Source organism: Podarcis muralis, chromosome 9 (genome assembly GCF_964188315.1).
Source record: "Podarcis muralis chromosome 9, rPodMur119.hap1.1, whole genome shotgun sequence".
NCBI classification, from domain to species: domain Eukaryota; kingdom Metazoa; phylum Chordata; class Lepidosauria; order Squamata; family Lacertidae; genus Podarcis; species Podarcis muralis.
Window position 1 is genome coordinate 40,180,623 of NC_135663.1, and position 15,826 is coordinate 40,196,448.

The 15,826-nt window shown below is 43.2% G+C and overlaps 1 protein-coding gene across 2 annotated transcripts in view; it reads left to right on the forward strand.

The window, feature by feature from the left end:
- The first annotated feature begins 3,587 nt into the window (after positions 1–3,587).
- The window catches only part of TRIM2 (tripartite motif containing 2), a 62,520-nt gene continuing 50,281 nt past the window's right edge, over positions 3,588–15,826 (forward strand). Inside the window, exon 1 of one of the 2 annotated variants that reach the window (XM_077934098.1) lies at positions 3,588–3,851. The gene's annotated coding sequence lies outside the window, so the exon portion shown is untranslated. Of the gene's footprint in view, positions 3,852–4,261; positions 4,466–15,826 lie in introns of those variants that run through there. The other variant, XM_077934099.1, reaches the window with a different exon arrangement.

Here is a 15,826-nt window from a genome sequence, read left to right on the forward strand (position 1 = left end):
TTCAATGAAGCTATGAGTTTCATTTCTCACAGTGTCAAATTACAGAAAAGAGCACATACGGAGCAGCTCTATACGGAAAAGAGCACATACGGAGCAGCTCTGGAGGGTCAAATAGAATTTTACATGTAGATAGGCAGAAGAGTTTCGTGTGGATTTCCTCCCCACCCCCACAAAAAAAAAAAACAAAAAACAGCCATGTAAGACTGTGATCACAGTGGAAGAGCAGCAGGGGAGGGGCTGCTTAACCCTTTCTGAGGGTCCTCTGCCCACAATCAAACCCACTTCCCCAACTGTCTTTGCTCATGTGGGGGAATGTTTTTAAAAGAAAGGAAATGTGCAATAAGACCAGCACCAACAGTTGGCACTTCCAAGAGGCTGGGGGAAGAGACTGGTCATCATTGCTCTCCGCAACATTTGCCATTTGCCTTTTGCTTCTGCCGGTCTCCTCTGGAGTAAAGGATATGGGAGCCAGCTGTATGTCATCTAGCCTGGTAAGAACTGAACTGAATTTAAGCCAGGCGCGTTGGAGTGTGCATCTGTGTACAGTGGTACCTCAGGTTACAGACGCTTCAGGTTACAAACTCCACTAACCCAGAAATAGTACCTCAGGTTAAGAACTTTGCTTCAGGATGAGAACAGAAATCATGCGGTGATGGCGGGAGGTCCCATTAGCTAAAGTGGTACCTCAGGTTAAGAACAGTTTCAGGTTCCGTTCTTAACCTGAAACTGTTCTTAACCTGAAGCACCACTTTAGCTAATGGGGCTTCCCGCTGCTGCCGTGCCATCGGAGCACGATTTCTGTTCTCATCCTGAAGCAAAGTTCTGGTTCTACAGCTTTTCTTGTGGTGTTTTACCTAAGTACGGTATCTTTTGTTCACTCGGTATATTGTGCAAATTGCACTGCCATTCAAGTCTGCTATTGGGGTTGATGATGGCTGCATTCAAACAGCACTTTATTCCTTTTTCACAGTTTCTTTTTCACGTGATAATTTCCACGTTTAACATGCTCTTTCACATAACGCAAACGCCACTTCTGGGAAACTGGCAGAATCTCTGAATGTTAGCACTAATTTCTGTGTTATTTGCTTGCGGAAAATTGCAAGAGTTTTGCTTGTAATTTCACCCAACAAAATTTTGGGCGTATGTGGAATACTGTATTTTTTGCTCTATAAGACGCAACAGACCATAAGACGCACCTAGTTTTTGGAGAAGGAAAACAACAGCAAGAGGGATCGCTGCACAGCGAAAGCAGTGATCCCTCTTGCTGTTCTGGCTTCTGGGATAGCTGTGCAGCCTGCATTCGCTCCATAAGACGCACACACATTTCCCCTTACTTTTTAGGAGGGAAAAAGTGAGTCTTATAGAGCAAAAAATACGGTACATGTATTTCCTGCCAATTTAAAATTTAGCGCAATGTGGTGGCATGTCGATCAAAAGCCACAGTTCCATAATACAACAGATAATGCAGTGTAAAAGGAACATAGAACCGTTTGCATTATAATCGAGAAGAAAAATGCAATAAACCCCATGTCTAAATACACCCTAGGCGAGCACCCTTGAGGCAAACAGGAATGCACAGGGTTTTTTTGTTTTACCCTTTGTTTACTTCATAACACCCCCAAAGGGCCTAAACCTGTTTTCAAAAACTCTCACACTGTTTAACCCTCTGGAATAGGGACTAGAAGAAAAATCATAGCTCAGTAGTAGGGTATCTATTGTGCATGGCGGTAGGTCCCATGTTGACTCTCCAGGTAGGGCTGGGAGAAAACCCCAGAGAGCTGCTGTCGGTCAGTGCAGACAGTACTGGGCTAGATGGACCAATGGCTTGAGTTAGTATAAGGCAGCTTCCTATGTTCCTAACAGGGATGGGGACCTTTAGGCCCTCCAGATGGTTTGGACCTCAGTTCCCATCACCGTTGATCATTCGACATACTGGTACTCCAAAATGTATTGAGGACCCCTGGTTGGGGAAGGCTGAGGTTAGTCCTCCCTCTCCCACAGCCCCAATTCCAATTGGCTGCATTATGAGAAGAATTGATATGGGGTGAGCCAGCCATGGGTGTCCCATGTAACATAGTTTGGTGACCTGCTCAACTGAGTTAGAGTTTTCTAACACTCTGCACCTGGGGAAATTGGCCTGGCAAGTTAGGTTCTAATGTGGATCTTCATTCCTCCTCCCAGGTTTCATTTCTAGAGCAACTTCCGCTACCTGATCTGCTATGCTGATGATAGGAGAGAGCACATCTAGAAAAGGAGGCCATGGCTCAGTTCTTACATAGCAACAAGCCATGTTTAATAGCTCTTTGGGTTTGAGTAACCCAAAGTACTATTTCTGGGTTAGCGGAGTCTGTAACCTGAAGCGTATGTAACCCGAGGTACCACTGTGTATTATTTTCTGTCAGAGGCTTTTCTTTACCTGGAATCTTGTATGTATCTGCAAAATAACGTTGTTCAGGGTCATTGTGGGAAATTCAAAGGGTGGCTAGACAAAGCCACCTAGCACTGCTCAGACTAGAGTGCTGCCGTTGCAATCACATAAACCCAGCCAGGGCCCACAGACAGGTGAGCTTGACATAGGGAGCTGCCTTATGCTGACTGAATCAGACCATTGGGTCCATCTAGCACAATATTGTCCATACTGTACTGGCTGGCAGCAGCTCTTCGGGGTTTCAAGGCTGGGGTCTCTGCAAGTGCTATCTGGAGATGCTGGGGATTGAACCTGGCACCTTCTGTATCCAAGTCTGGTGCTTTACCCCTGGAGCTAAGGCAGAGGTAGCGACCAGTGGCTCTCCAAAAAATATACGAAGCCCCAAATGTAGCCTTTACTCATAGGGGAGTTGCTCCATCCCCTTGACCTTTACGGTGGTTGTTTTCTGAACCATTTCTCAACAATATGCTTTTCAAGGTATTCTCCCCCCCGCCACCAACCTGATGCCTTTCATATGTTTTGGACTACATCTCCCATCAGCCAGTGGGGTGGAGTAGTTATTAACTTTCAGAATTTGTTAAGGGCAGAAGGCATCTCTCAAAGTAGCTGTGCGGACAGTAATATAACACTTGGGTGTAAAGCTCCCAGGGTTTATGAATGGTTTTGCAATGGAATATTTAACCATAGAATGAAATTAATTTCCTTTATAGAAGCAAAGGGGGTGGGGGTGGATAGGGGGGGGGGGAATCCTTCATTAATAAAATCGGACTGGCAAGTATTGCTCCTAAACCCTCAATCTGAGCAAAGTATCAGGCAGCCTCGTTATACTGGTAGTGTCATTTTGAAAATCTCTTCGAATGGGGATTTCTGCCATGGTTTAAAGACCGAAATTAAATTTATTCAGCCAGCCTGCCAGAGCAAGGTCAGTTTTTTCTCTGTGTGTGTGTTTTTAAAATACTATTCGGATGTAAATGTCACATCCATTTTGGAGGCCACTCATAATCTGGGCCATATACATTATGTAAGGTTTCCATGGCAACAGTTTCTCTGAGGGGAAACCTAGCTGTCTGCAGTTTCCACAGAAACTGCTCCCTGCTGAGACAGGTGCCTCGGAGGGAAGGGAAGAGGAATGAGAAGGATCACGTGACCTCTGCAGCACACAGGCGCTGTAGCAGATGCAACGGTGCGCTTCCTCCCTCCTCCTCCTTCTTCCTCACCTCTCTCCCTTGCAAGGATCTTGGGTGGGGAGCTATCCCGCCCCCTGCATCCTGTAAATGCACATCTCTTGATCACAAGACCGTGGGCCTATATGGAGGTGGTCCTGATTTGGAAATGCCACTCACCCCGCGGACACTGAATCCGGGCACTTCAGCCTTTCAGGTCCAGCCTTTGCAGAGTCACTTTGCATGGGAACATTTCACTGGTAAATGAAAACTCTTTTTTTCTTTTTACTTCCTTTTCCTTAAAGAGCTGGAAAACAGAGGAAGGGGGTGAGGGGAAGCCCGTTCTCCGGATTATTCTTTTGCTCAGCGATCCTAGTTCCTTTTAAATGAATGGGCTAAGAAATACGAGGTGCATTTGTGTGTGTGTTTTGGCCCTGGTGAATCCAGGGAGTTAATGTGTCTTAAAATAACAGGGTGTGAAATAACGATTCCAAGAGATATGACTATGATAACCCTTTCATTAAAAAAAAGCATAGCACCGTTTTATAGCTATAGTTAAGGAGGAGGCGGGGAGGGTTATACTGTGGCATTCATGGGAGTCTTAGTGCTGGCATAACTGCAGATTAACATGCAGCCTGTTTCATCTTCTGCTGTCACCTCTTTTCCTCTTTATGGGGAAAGCAGCCTGACATGGTTATTAAATCTGGCAGCTGGGTTGTGCATGCAGAGCATGTAAGAGAATGAGCGGCTTTCAGAGAGCAGCCTCTGTTTTTCGCTGCTCCTGGGCTTGAGAGACGGTTCAAAAGGCTCTTTCTCTTCTTTGTAATTACTAATCGGTGGATCACTGCACAAGTATTCGCAAACAATTGCAAATGTAAGTATTCTTGGCTTGGCTTGTTTGCTGCTTTCAGGTTGCCAATTAAGGGTAGGGGTTTCGGGGGTGGGGGTGGTGGTTTTGTTTTTACTGCAGTGTTCTAGTTGAAAGAGCAACAAGATGAAAGCCAAAGACCAAATCGGGCAGGAATGTTTCTTTGTAGGAATGAAGTGACTTTACATTGAATGGTTAAAGGAGGTGGGGAGAGAAAGATTGGTGGCTAGGGAAGTACTGTTTTGCAGTGACTGCAGGTTTTCTGTGAGAGGTAAAATCAGAATCTCAAGCATTTATTTTTTTTACCATGCTTGCTTTAAAGTGTTACATCTAGAGAGATGTAAGGAATTACTTATTCCTCAAAACAAAGGTTTGTTTTTTTGTTAATCTGGCATCCCTGGTTAATTTTTTTAGAAATAAACCCAAACTTGTAGCTGAGAAATTTTGCAGGTATCTGTTTGGAATAGCTGGAGCAGGGTGTGTTAAACCTGCTAGAAAGGAAAACAGCAATACCAGCAAAATGCTGAGCAACACCTTTCTTCTTTTTTTAAAAAATAGCCTTTTGTAATGTAGAAAGATGATCTTTTATTGCCTTTGAAGCATAAAATACTGAAATTTTTTAAGCTTCAGGGTTTTCTCAATGCTGAAGGTTTAGATTTTTTTCCCTAAGAAACATTCTTTTCCCATTCTTTAAAATATGCATTTCATACCTAATCAAGTTATTTCACTTTTTCCTTTTAATATATAAGACTGTAGAAATGTGGGCTTTGGGAGTATAACTTGCCAACTCTCATTCTGTTATAAATAAAACTTGCATAAGAAAAAAAAGGTGCAACTGGTATTATGCATACTCAAATCAGATAATTGCATGAGAAATGCCTGCCGTTTCCAGTCTGTCTGAGTTGTCATGTCTCGTTTGTTTATTTCCAGGATGTGTTATTTACTAGAGATTCAGTCACGGTATCCCGTTTCTATCTATGTAGCAATTTTGTTACTGCAATTCTTTCACATGCTTGTTATAGGAGGGAAGCGTGAAGAGACTAAAAGGCTGCTTATGTCTCAATTTGGGTGTTCCTTTAAGTGGCTTGGAAGCTTGGGAAATGGTTTGCATGCTACCTTCCCATCTCCTTTTTCCAAGTTGTAATAATCATAGTTTTATGTAAGCTCAGAAATAGACAATTACTGTATAGGCAACTGTGGTTACTGTTAACTTCCAAACCATGGTTTGCAAACACACTTAAAACCATGGGTTGGACTGCTTAGCACTAACTACTGAATCCTAATGTCTTGGCAACCTGGTTTATTACAAGTCCAGAAATGGAGAAGAGAAACTGCATGGAAAAGGAGGGGATGGATTCAATGTTCTGTATCACTGAAATTGAGCCTGTTCTGCTGTTCCAGGCAAAGCCACACACATTCCCTATTTTACTGCAGTGAAATTGGAATGCTGTGCATTTGTTTCTGTGTAACCTGGAAAACTGTGTACTGTATAAAAATATAGCTTGGCACCCCAACAAGCTAAATGCAGTTTGGAAATGCTCTGCTTTCTCCTTTTTCCTGAAATAGCCACACCCTGTTTCACTATCTGTGAAAATGATTTTATTTGGTGACAACTGACGGGTTTCAGCTTCCCACAGGGTGCTTTGTTAACAAACCAACTGGTGAGACAAGTGGTTTCAAGGGCAATGCCCATTGCAAATAAAATAAAATAAAATGGAATATGATGTCATTGGGCACCATGTGTGCATGGTGAAGGAAGGAGATTTCCCAGCTGGGAAAGGTGCCTGGTGGAAAATGTCTAATCCAGGATCAGGCTGGATTAAAGTCTCGCATTTAGAAATATGACGGCATTTTTTAAATCAAAAGGATTATCATTAAGCTATAATGAATTTGACTTTAATGTTGTTGCATGGGGTGGTTTTGAAAAATGGCTAAAAGTTGAGACATTTAAGATTCCAAATACGTGATGGCTTGTGCTGCCTTTTCAACTATGCTTCATATTGTATCTAACATCTAGTGGTTAAGAGCCAAAAAGAAAGGCAATCTGTTCTCTCTTAAGAAAATCTGGTCCATAATTCGCGTAGCTCACTGACTTCCTTTGGTTACTTAATTGTGCACAAATGGCACTTAGTGCATGTCCAGATGCAATCTGTTGTTAGTTCACGAGTTCCATTTAAGCAAATGTCAGGCTCAGAGTCCTGGCTGCAAATTGACCCTAATAGGGTCCTTGGCTGCTCACTTGCTCTTTGTAGTCTGGGGAGCCCCACCCACATTCCACCTTTGCCCAGCTATGATCAGCCATCATCAGGGCTGTTCTCATAGCTGTTCTCATGCTGCTAATCAGCCATCTTTTGAACACCAGAAACGTTGTGGGAGGCTTTTGCTTCCAATCCTGCCAAAATCAGTGGGCAGTGGGGAAAGGTGGATTTGGGTGGGAAAATTGTGTGTGTGTGTGTGTGTGTGTGTGTGTGAGAGAGAGAGAGAGAGAGAGAGAGAGAGAGAGAGAGAGAGAGAGGTGTATGACAGCACTCATCACCAGTATTGGTGATATCCACAAGTATGTGGCATCCAAACACCCATTCACTCCTGGATATGGTCCTTGGGTTCAGAAAGGTTGCCCATCCCTGGCAAAAGCTTAGTGAAAAGTGCTACAAAATCTGGACTGAGATTCTATTTTATTTATTTTTTGCTGAATGCACAAAATGATGTCCTGTTATTAAAATGCTTCTCTGAGACAGGGCTTTGCTTTTTATCTCATGTGTTGAGCAGTTTGATTCAGACATCATTGTCCAAATGCTATCAGTTAAGCTCAGGGTTGGCCAAAAGCATGAGGGGGGGAGAGGAAACCAGTCCTCCAGTCAAGGTGTGCAACAGTGACCAAGAGAACACAGTGTTGGGAACACAGGAAGTGATCATCTACTGAATTGGACGTTTGGTACAGCTACATCAGTATTGTCAAAACTGACTGGCAGTGATTCTCAAGTGTGAGTCTTTTCCATCTCTACCTGGAAACACCAGAAATTGAACTGGGGACATTTTGCACGGGATAAAACCCTCTCTGTGACCTGCTGCTACCAGTCAGTCTTGAGAATACTGTGCTAGTTGAACCAATGTTCATCCTACGTTTACCTGAGACAGCAAATCCCACAAGCACCTCCCTGTCCCACCCTGCAGTCAGTACAGTAATAAATTAAATAATAATTTGTTGCACTTTCATGATACCCAAAATCTGATTATTTGCTGCACTTTCTCTATACTCCTTGGTATGTTCCATTATGCACATAGAATTGTTGAATTGGAAGGAACCATGAGGGTCATCTAGTCCAACCCCCCTGCAATTCAGGAATATTTCACCCACTCGAACTCATGACCCAAAGATGCTCTACTGACTGAGCTATGTTCTGGTTGTAGTTTTTTAATATCACAGTAGTGGTGGTCTGTTGACCAATGCAAAAGGGCTGGGAGTATCTGTTCCTCTGCAATTGAACCAGCTTGAAACAAACAAAAAAAAAAACCCCAAACAGTTATATTTCACAGAAGATTATACTGAGAAGTAGGAATGAAAAATGGTATGTCAGAATGAATTGTGAAAATTGGAAAGCCCTAGGTGGCCATGGATTTCAGACAGTACTTTAGCCTACAGATAAAATTTAAATTAGTAATCAGTTATTGTCCAGGCACTAGTTAATTAGTAAGCAAAAGCTAACCAATGATGCTTAAAACTGGTTAAGGACTTAAATGAAACAATGCCCAATATGGATTCACATGGACAGATTCCTTCTATAACATATTCTTGAACTGCAATTTCTGCCTTTGGGTACAGAAAATGGTTTCTTCTAAAGCAGAATTTGCCATCTTATACTTTCCAGCTCATCCTATTTCTTTGCTGAGATGGGCAATGTCATTTAGTAAATAACCACTGTTGCCGTTTGAAGATAGATTTTTAAAAATATGCTTTAAAGTCTATTAAAAAAGTCAAGATGATCAAAAGGCCATTTTAAAGCAGCAGGGTAAGGCATGTAACATAGCTTCCTTGTGTAAGGCCAGCTGTGAACACCACTACATGGGCTTTATCAGCCATGAAACACAGTACTTAGGAATCAATAAGTATTGATGAGAAAAGAAGCAATTATTTACAGCGTAATTACAGAGATGCTGGTGGTAGTTCAGTTTAGTGCTGACCTTGACATTTTGGACATGGAGGAAAATAAATACCTGCCTCTAATTCAGGGGTGGCCAACTCCCAAGAGACTGCAATCTACTCACAGAGTTTAAAACTGGTAGTGATCTACCCCCCATTTTGGGGTCCAGGTTGTTGAGCTTTTTTTTTAGGAAGGAGGTAAAATGTTGAGCTTTTTTAAGGGGAGCCACAGTTGTTCAGCTTCTTTGGGGGTAGCCAATGAGCTACCAGTAATCATCTACTGTTGTCGTCCAGTGATCTACCGGTAGATCACAATCTACCTGTTGGACATGCCTGCTCTAATTCATCATGTCAACTGTGTTCTCCCTGAAAATGTGAACAGAAAAAAATTGCATTGAGGCAATGTTTCAAATAAAATTGAACATTTCCCCTCTCTCTTGACCAAGTACAGCTATTCTTGTGGTATTTGACCTAAGTACGGTATCTTTTGTTCACTCTGTATATTGTGCAAATTGCACTGCCATTCAAGTCTGCTATTGGGGTTGATGAAGTTCAAACAGCACTTTATTCCTTTTTCACAGTGTTTCTTTATGTGATAATTTCCACGTTTAACACGCTCTTTCACATAACACAAACACCACTTCTGGGAAACTGGCAGAATCTATCTGAAGTTTAGCACTAATTTCTGTGTTATTTGCTTGCAGAAAAGTGCAAGAGTTTTGCATTGTAATTTCACCTAACAAAATGTTGGGCGTACGTGGAATACATGTCTTTCCTGCCATTTTAAAATTTAGCGCAATGTGGTGGCATGGTGATCAAAAGCCACAGTCCCATAATACAACAGATAATGCAGTGTAAAAGGAACATAGAACTGTTTGCATTATAATCAGGAAGAAAAATGCAATAAACCCCATGTCTAAATGCACCCTGGGCAAGCACCCTTGAGGCAAATAGGAATGCATAGTTTTTCTTTGTTTTACCCTTTGTTTACTTCATAACACCCCCAAAGGGCCTAAACCTGTTTTCAAAAACTCTCACACTGTTTAAGCCTCTGGAATAGGGACTAGAAGAAAAATCATAGCTCAGTAGTAGGGTATCTATTGTGCATGGCGGTAGGTCCCATGTTGACTTTCCAGGTAGGGCTGGGAGAAAACCCCAGAGAGCTGCTGCTGTTCAGTGCAGACAGTACTGGGCTAGATGGACCAATGGCTTGAGTTAGTATAAGGCAGCTTCCTATGTTCCTAACAGGGATGGGGACCTTTAGGCCCTCCAGATGGTTTGGACCTCAGTCCCCATCATCGTTGATCATTCAACATACTGGTACTCCAAAATGTATTGAGGACCCCTGGTTGGAGAAGGCTGAGGTTAGTCCTCCCTCTCCCACAGCCCCAAATCCAATTGGCTGCATTATGAGAAGAATTGATGTGGGGTGAGCCAGCCACGGGTGTCCCATGTAACATAGTTTGGTGACCTGCTCAACTGAGTTAGAGTTTTCTAACACTCTGCCCCTGGGGAAATTGGCCTGGCAAGTTAGGTTCTAATGTGGATCTTCATTCCTCCTCCCAGGTTTCATTTCTAGAGCAACTTCCCCTACCTGATCTGCTATGCTGATGATGGGAGAGAGCACATCTAGAAAAGGAGGCCATGGCTCAGTTCTTACATAGCAACAAGCCATGTTTAATAGCTCTTTGGGTTTGAGTAACATGTTACTACGCACTGTCTGATCATTCCTGCTTTGACCCCTTCTCCCCTCAGCCCCGGCCCAGCACAAACCTTGAAGACTTGGTTTGCTTTTTTGTCTGAATCTGAAATTGTGGTTTTTTCCTTCTGAAGTTCAGCAAGTCATGATTTGTTCTTGGCTTGGCCAGCAGATATCCATTCTGTTTGCCTCCAAAAACCTCTGTAATTCAGCTGTGCAAGTCATCAAACTAGATTTTTATGTGGGACATTCCTGCTTAGATCATCCTGGTTCTCCTAAAGCCATGGAGAGGGGCCTGATTTGGATAGGAAGGGAGAGTTTAACCCTTTGCAACTTCTAAAGTTTGAGTCTCTTTCCCTATGTGCTTTCCTGCCCACAGCTAATATCAGCTGTTTATGGATGATGGAGGAGGAGGAGGAGGAGGAGGAGGAGGAGGAGAGGCCTTCTCTCTTACCCACCACCAGCTGCTTTAGGAGAAGGAAATGACATGGGAAGATCCAATCATGGTGTAGTGGTTAAGGTGTTGGACTCGGACCTCCTGGGAGAGACCAGGGTTCAAATCCCCACTCAACCATGAAGCTCATTGGGTCACCATATTTCAGACTGACCTACCTCACAGCATTTTTGTGAGGATAATATGGAGAGGGATGGAGAGCTATGTACACTATCTTTATCTCTTCGAAAGAAAGGTGGGATGTAAAATGGGAAAAACCCCAAGCATAATTTTTCAAACAGCCCTTAGTTTATTTGCGTTTTCAAGGGAGCATTTGAAGTGTGTTTTCCATTTTTGTTACCGTGTGTGCAAAGCATATATGCAAACACATTCTGGTGTTGTTGGCTTGCCTGCTTCCACCAAACAAACACTGCAGTAATAAAATCTCAGCTGAGGAGAAATTGATAAAGAGCACAAACGGCACGTGGATGGTACCAGAAACTCCAGATGACATTTTGCAAAATGTTTGCTGAAAGGTTTTATTGTTGTGGTTAACAATTGCTGGTCCTTAGACACGCCAAGCAATGATACACAGTGGAGTCTCTCTTTTCCCACACTTGGTGTGTCCAGTCTTTTCCATGGACACCGTTTGTTTTCAATCAATTTAGCAATTATAATCAAGCAGAACACCCACCAGTAGACAGAATGAAATGCAGAATAATAGCTCTGCTTCTGTGTTGGGCATAACAGCCTTTCTGTAGGGAGCGGGGGGGGGGGGGGGAGAGACATAAAATCTGACAAAAGTTTGAGTCTTGGAGATAAGATGTAGCACATTTGCAGTATAGTATACAGGGAAACTCGAATTGCTTATGTAGTTAAACCTGTTGAATTAGAAGCCTGCCTGGAGCATCAGGCTCCTATCAGCACTGGGAATTTATGGGAATTGGGTTGAGTGATGAAAGGACATCTGATGTACACAAACCATACAGCCCAGCTATAGAGCAGCTACTGAAATGTTTGAGTGCCACCAACTGATTGCACCAAATCACTTTCAGAAACTCTGGTTTTTACCTTGCTAGCTCAGAGATGTAGAACCTTAGACCCAGGGACCAAATGTGGCCCTCCAGACTTCTCTGTCAGGTCCCCAAAACACTCACCAGGCCAAACACCCTTTAATGGGTCCACACCCCATTTTTGCATGACTGGAATGCAACCTTGAAATCTGATAGTTTCTCCTGGTTGTCTGGATGAAGGATAGAAAGGGGCAGATGTAGAAACTGTACAAAGGTAGATTTTATGTTTGTTGGTCCACCACCTTTTGCCGCTGCCCGCCCACCTACCACTGATATGTGTTTTCCACAGAAAATATCCCACTTCATATCTTTATTGGCAACAGTGAATAGATGCATGTTACAAATCCAGTGTTAGGCAAGCTTGACAGTTCCAAAATTTTTATCTTTATTAACTACAAGTAAAATAAGCATGCAAGATAAGATCGCTCTCTAGGGCATCAAAAAAACCTCCATTTTTTTCTAGTGCAAATTACTCTCAGCAAATTACTCCAATTTGCACTGGAGAATTTCCCAGAAAACCCACATTACTGATGCAATTTTATAATAATGGCAAATATTTGCCAAATGCAAATATCTGTGCACCTCTTCTTTCCCAGTTAAGCTCTGAATATATACTGGTAGCCGCTGCTTAAACAGCTCACTGCTTTAATAATAAACACTTCAAAGGAACATGTTTCTAAATTAAACATATGAAAGATCTCTTTCCTTCTCCCCTAATAATTGGTGGTGTTTGGCTGACCATTGATAATAGTTTTGATTTATAATTTGATAAGTTTTAAGATTATGAGAAGTATGAGAAAGTTAACCTAGGAAAAGGAAAGGCTTCTTATAAATTTTAGTATTGATATTCTGGATGAAGAAATGGATCTTGTTTCTCAGTCCCCCAGAGCTTGTATTACTAGTGATCTCTGTTAATAACATGACAGCACCAGGGCTGGAAGGAAAACCCCTTTAACATCCAGAAAAAGATCTTTCATAGGATTTTGACCCAATTATTTGTTAGATCTGAAGGCCACCTTTTCCAAACTATGAAAATACAATACTGCTATATGGAACAATTTCCAGATAGCAGTATTGTATTTTCATAGTTCATCATCAGTCCAGGATTTCTGTGGTGCTACATCAGAGGTCGGCAGCCTAAGGCCCATGGGCCAGTTCCGGCCCATGAGCTTTCTGGAACCGGCCCACGGCCGTTCCGTGGATTGGCGTGGGGATTCCTTGCTTTTTTTTCTCGCCGCAGGGACCGACTTCCGGGTTGGAAAAGTGCCGGAAATAGCATGTGCGCACGGGCGCTCCTCAGTCCCAGAAGTGTGTCGGAAATAGTGTGTGCACATGCGTACGGACGCTCCTCGTGGAAGAGCACCGAAAATAGCTTGAGTGCATGCACGGGCACACACAGGTGCGCACGCTCTGGCCCACTGAGAGGTCTGCCAGGCAGTGAACCAGCCTGGCCTCAAAAAACGTTGTTGACCCCTGTGCTACATGGTAGTTTAAGAATGATTGTTGCATTTCCTGCATAGTGACCCTGGACTTTCTTGGAAGTAGGTACCATTATGTTCAATGTAACTTACCTACATGAGTAAGTGTGCAGTCTAAAGTAGTGTTTCCCAACCGGGGACCATATGGCCTCCCCCGCCCCCGCCCCCCAGCACAGCCATAGATATTCCCACACCCATGTTTCTGCCATTGAATAATACAGTGGTACCTAGGGTTAAGAACTTAATTTGTTCCGGAGGTCTGTTCTTAACCTGAAACTGTTCTTAACCTGAAGCACCACTTTAGCTAATGGGGCCTCCCGCTGCTGCCGCACCGCCGGAGCACAATTTCTGTTCTCATCCTGAAGCAAAGTTCTTAACCTGAGGTACTATTTCTGGGTTAGCGGAGTCTGTAACCTGAAGCGTCTGTAACCCGAGGTACCACTGTACTTTCATTTAGACTAATGCTATCATCTTTTTAATACCTTATAAGTCAAAGGCAATACTGTAGTTTACTAGTTTGCATTGCAGTAAACCTTCAGGTTAAACCATGGTATGCAGTATTAATGTAGTAGCAGACCTGATGCTAGCGACTGGGCAACTGACCAAGTATCCACTCAATCCTGGCAAGGGGTCCAGATTCCTGTAATCCTCCTCCTGCTGCTGCTGCTGCTGTTCTGTAGCAGACTAGTATTGAAGATGCATAGTTCTGTATGAACAGAAAGACTAGAGGACAGCATGTGGAGAATCTGGAAATTAAAGAATACTCCTCATTTCGATGATCTAAAAACTTGATTGGACAAAATTTTTCAGAATAACAGCAACTGTTATATTCTTAGCAGTTTTATCACAAAGAAATATGACTTTCTTCATAGGAAGCATAAACAGTGTCTACAGCAAAAGATTGGCTCTTAATGGCCCTTGAAGTTACATGCATGGACAACCCTATGGATTGTCGTGGCTTTTATGATCAAGTGTATGCTGTGTCCTTTGTAAATGGTATAGAAATTAGTATTAGCATTATTTAAAATGCTCTGCAAAAATACGAGAACCACATGCCAAGGAAAACAGTAGCTGCTGAAGTTTCCGCTTGCCTTGTGGTGTTGCCAGAATTCAAGATGGCATACTTGCTTCCTTAAGGCATTCTGACCAGGAAAATATTATTAGGATCATGTCCATTAAAATAATATGCATCACTTCAGTGTTCAAATTGCTTTACATGCATACTACAACAGTCCTGAGAGGCAGGTCAAGAATATGACCTCCATATGGCTTAAGGCCACCTTTGAATTTGTGATATGACATGAAATCTGAATCTGCAGCCCCCTGGATCACAGTTCATTCTTATCCTCTTCACTGAAAGCAGCTGTGTAGAAGGCTCCTATACAGATTTCAAGGCTAGTTCACTCGTTGTTCCTTGCCCTCCACTCTCACCATGTATTGAAGACACTTATTTTCACAAGGACCTCAGCCCGGTATAGAATCACAGACATGGGTGGCACTGTGGTCTAAACTACTGAACCTCTTGTACTTTCCTATCAGAAGGTTGGTGGTTTGAATCCCTACGATGGAGTGAGCTCCCATTGCTCTGTCTCAGCTCCTGCCAACTTAGCAGTTCAAAAGCACACCAGTGCGAGTAGATAAATAGGTACCGCTGTGGTGGGAAGGTAAACAGCATTTCTGTGCGCTCTGGTTTCCATCACGGTGTTCTGTTGCACCAGAAGCGGTTTAGTCATGCTGGCCACATGACTTGGAAAGCTGGCTGTGGACAAACACCAGCTCCCTCGGCCTGAAAGCGAGATGAGCGCTGCAACCTCATAGTTGCCTTTGACTGGACTTAACCATCCAGGGGTCCTTTACCTTTACATAGAATAACAGAACTGTAGAATCGGAAGGGGCCACATCTAGTCCAGCCCCCTGCAGTGCAGAAATCTGTCACCCAAAGTGGAGCTCAAACCCGCAACCCTGAGATTAAGGGTGCATTTTCACCACCTTTTTATTCCCACAACAGCCCTTTGAGGTAGGCTAAGCTGGCGTGCCTGGCGTGCTCTGGTCCATGGGGTCACGAAGAGTCGGACATGACTAAACGACTAAACGTCAACGACAACAGGCTGAGAAATAATGACACGCCGAAAGGTTATGACTTTTGTAGGGAAATGAACCCAAGATTGTCTTGGTGGTCCTATATCATGCTGCTTTTAGTGCAAGATAAATTTCTCCAAAATTTTGCTCCGTGTGTGTGTGTGTTTATTTAACACAAAAGCAGGACCAAACTAAACGATATGTGGTGGCTTGTGAGCTTTCGGCACACACAGCAAACATGTGCTTTTTCCTGGAGTGCCTTATTGATACATATTTTCCCCTGGTCTAAGCATTCCTCCCCCCCTGCCCTGTTCAGCTGTGAGCACTCCCAGCAGAGTTAGTTTTTCCTTGTCAGCTTTTCTCACTGCCCCACTCTCCTCTTTAAGAATGAAACACAATATCTTAACCAAACAGATACCGAAGAGGCTCATCATTGGCTGGCACTGTCCCCTGACAGCACGGGT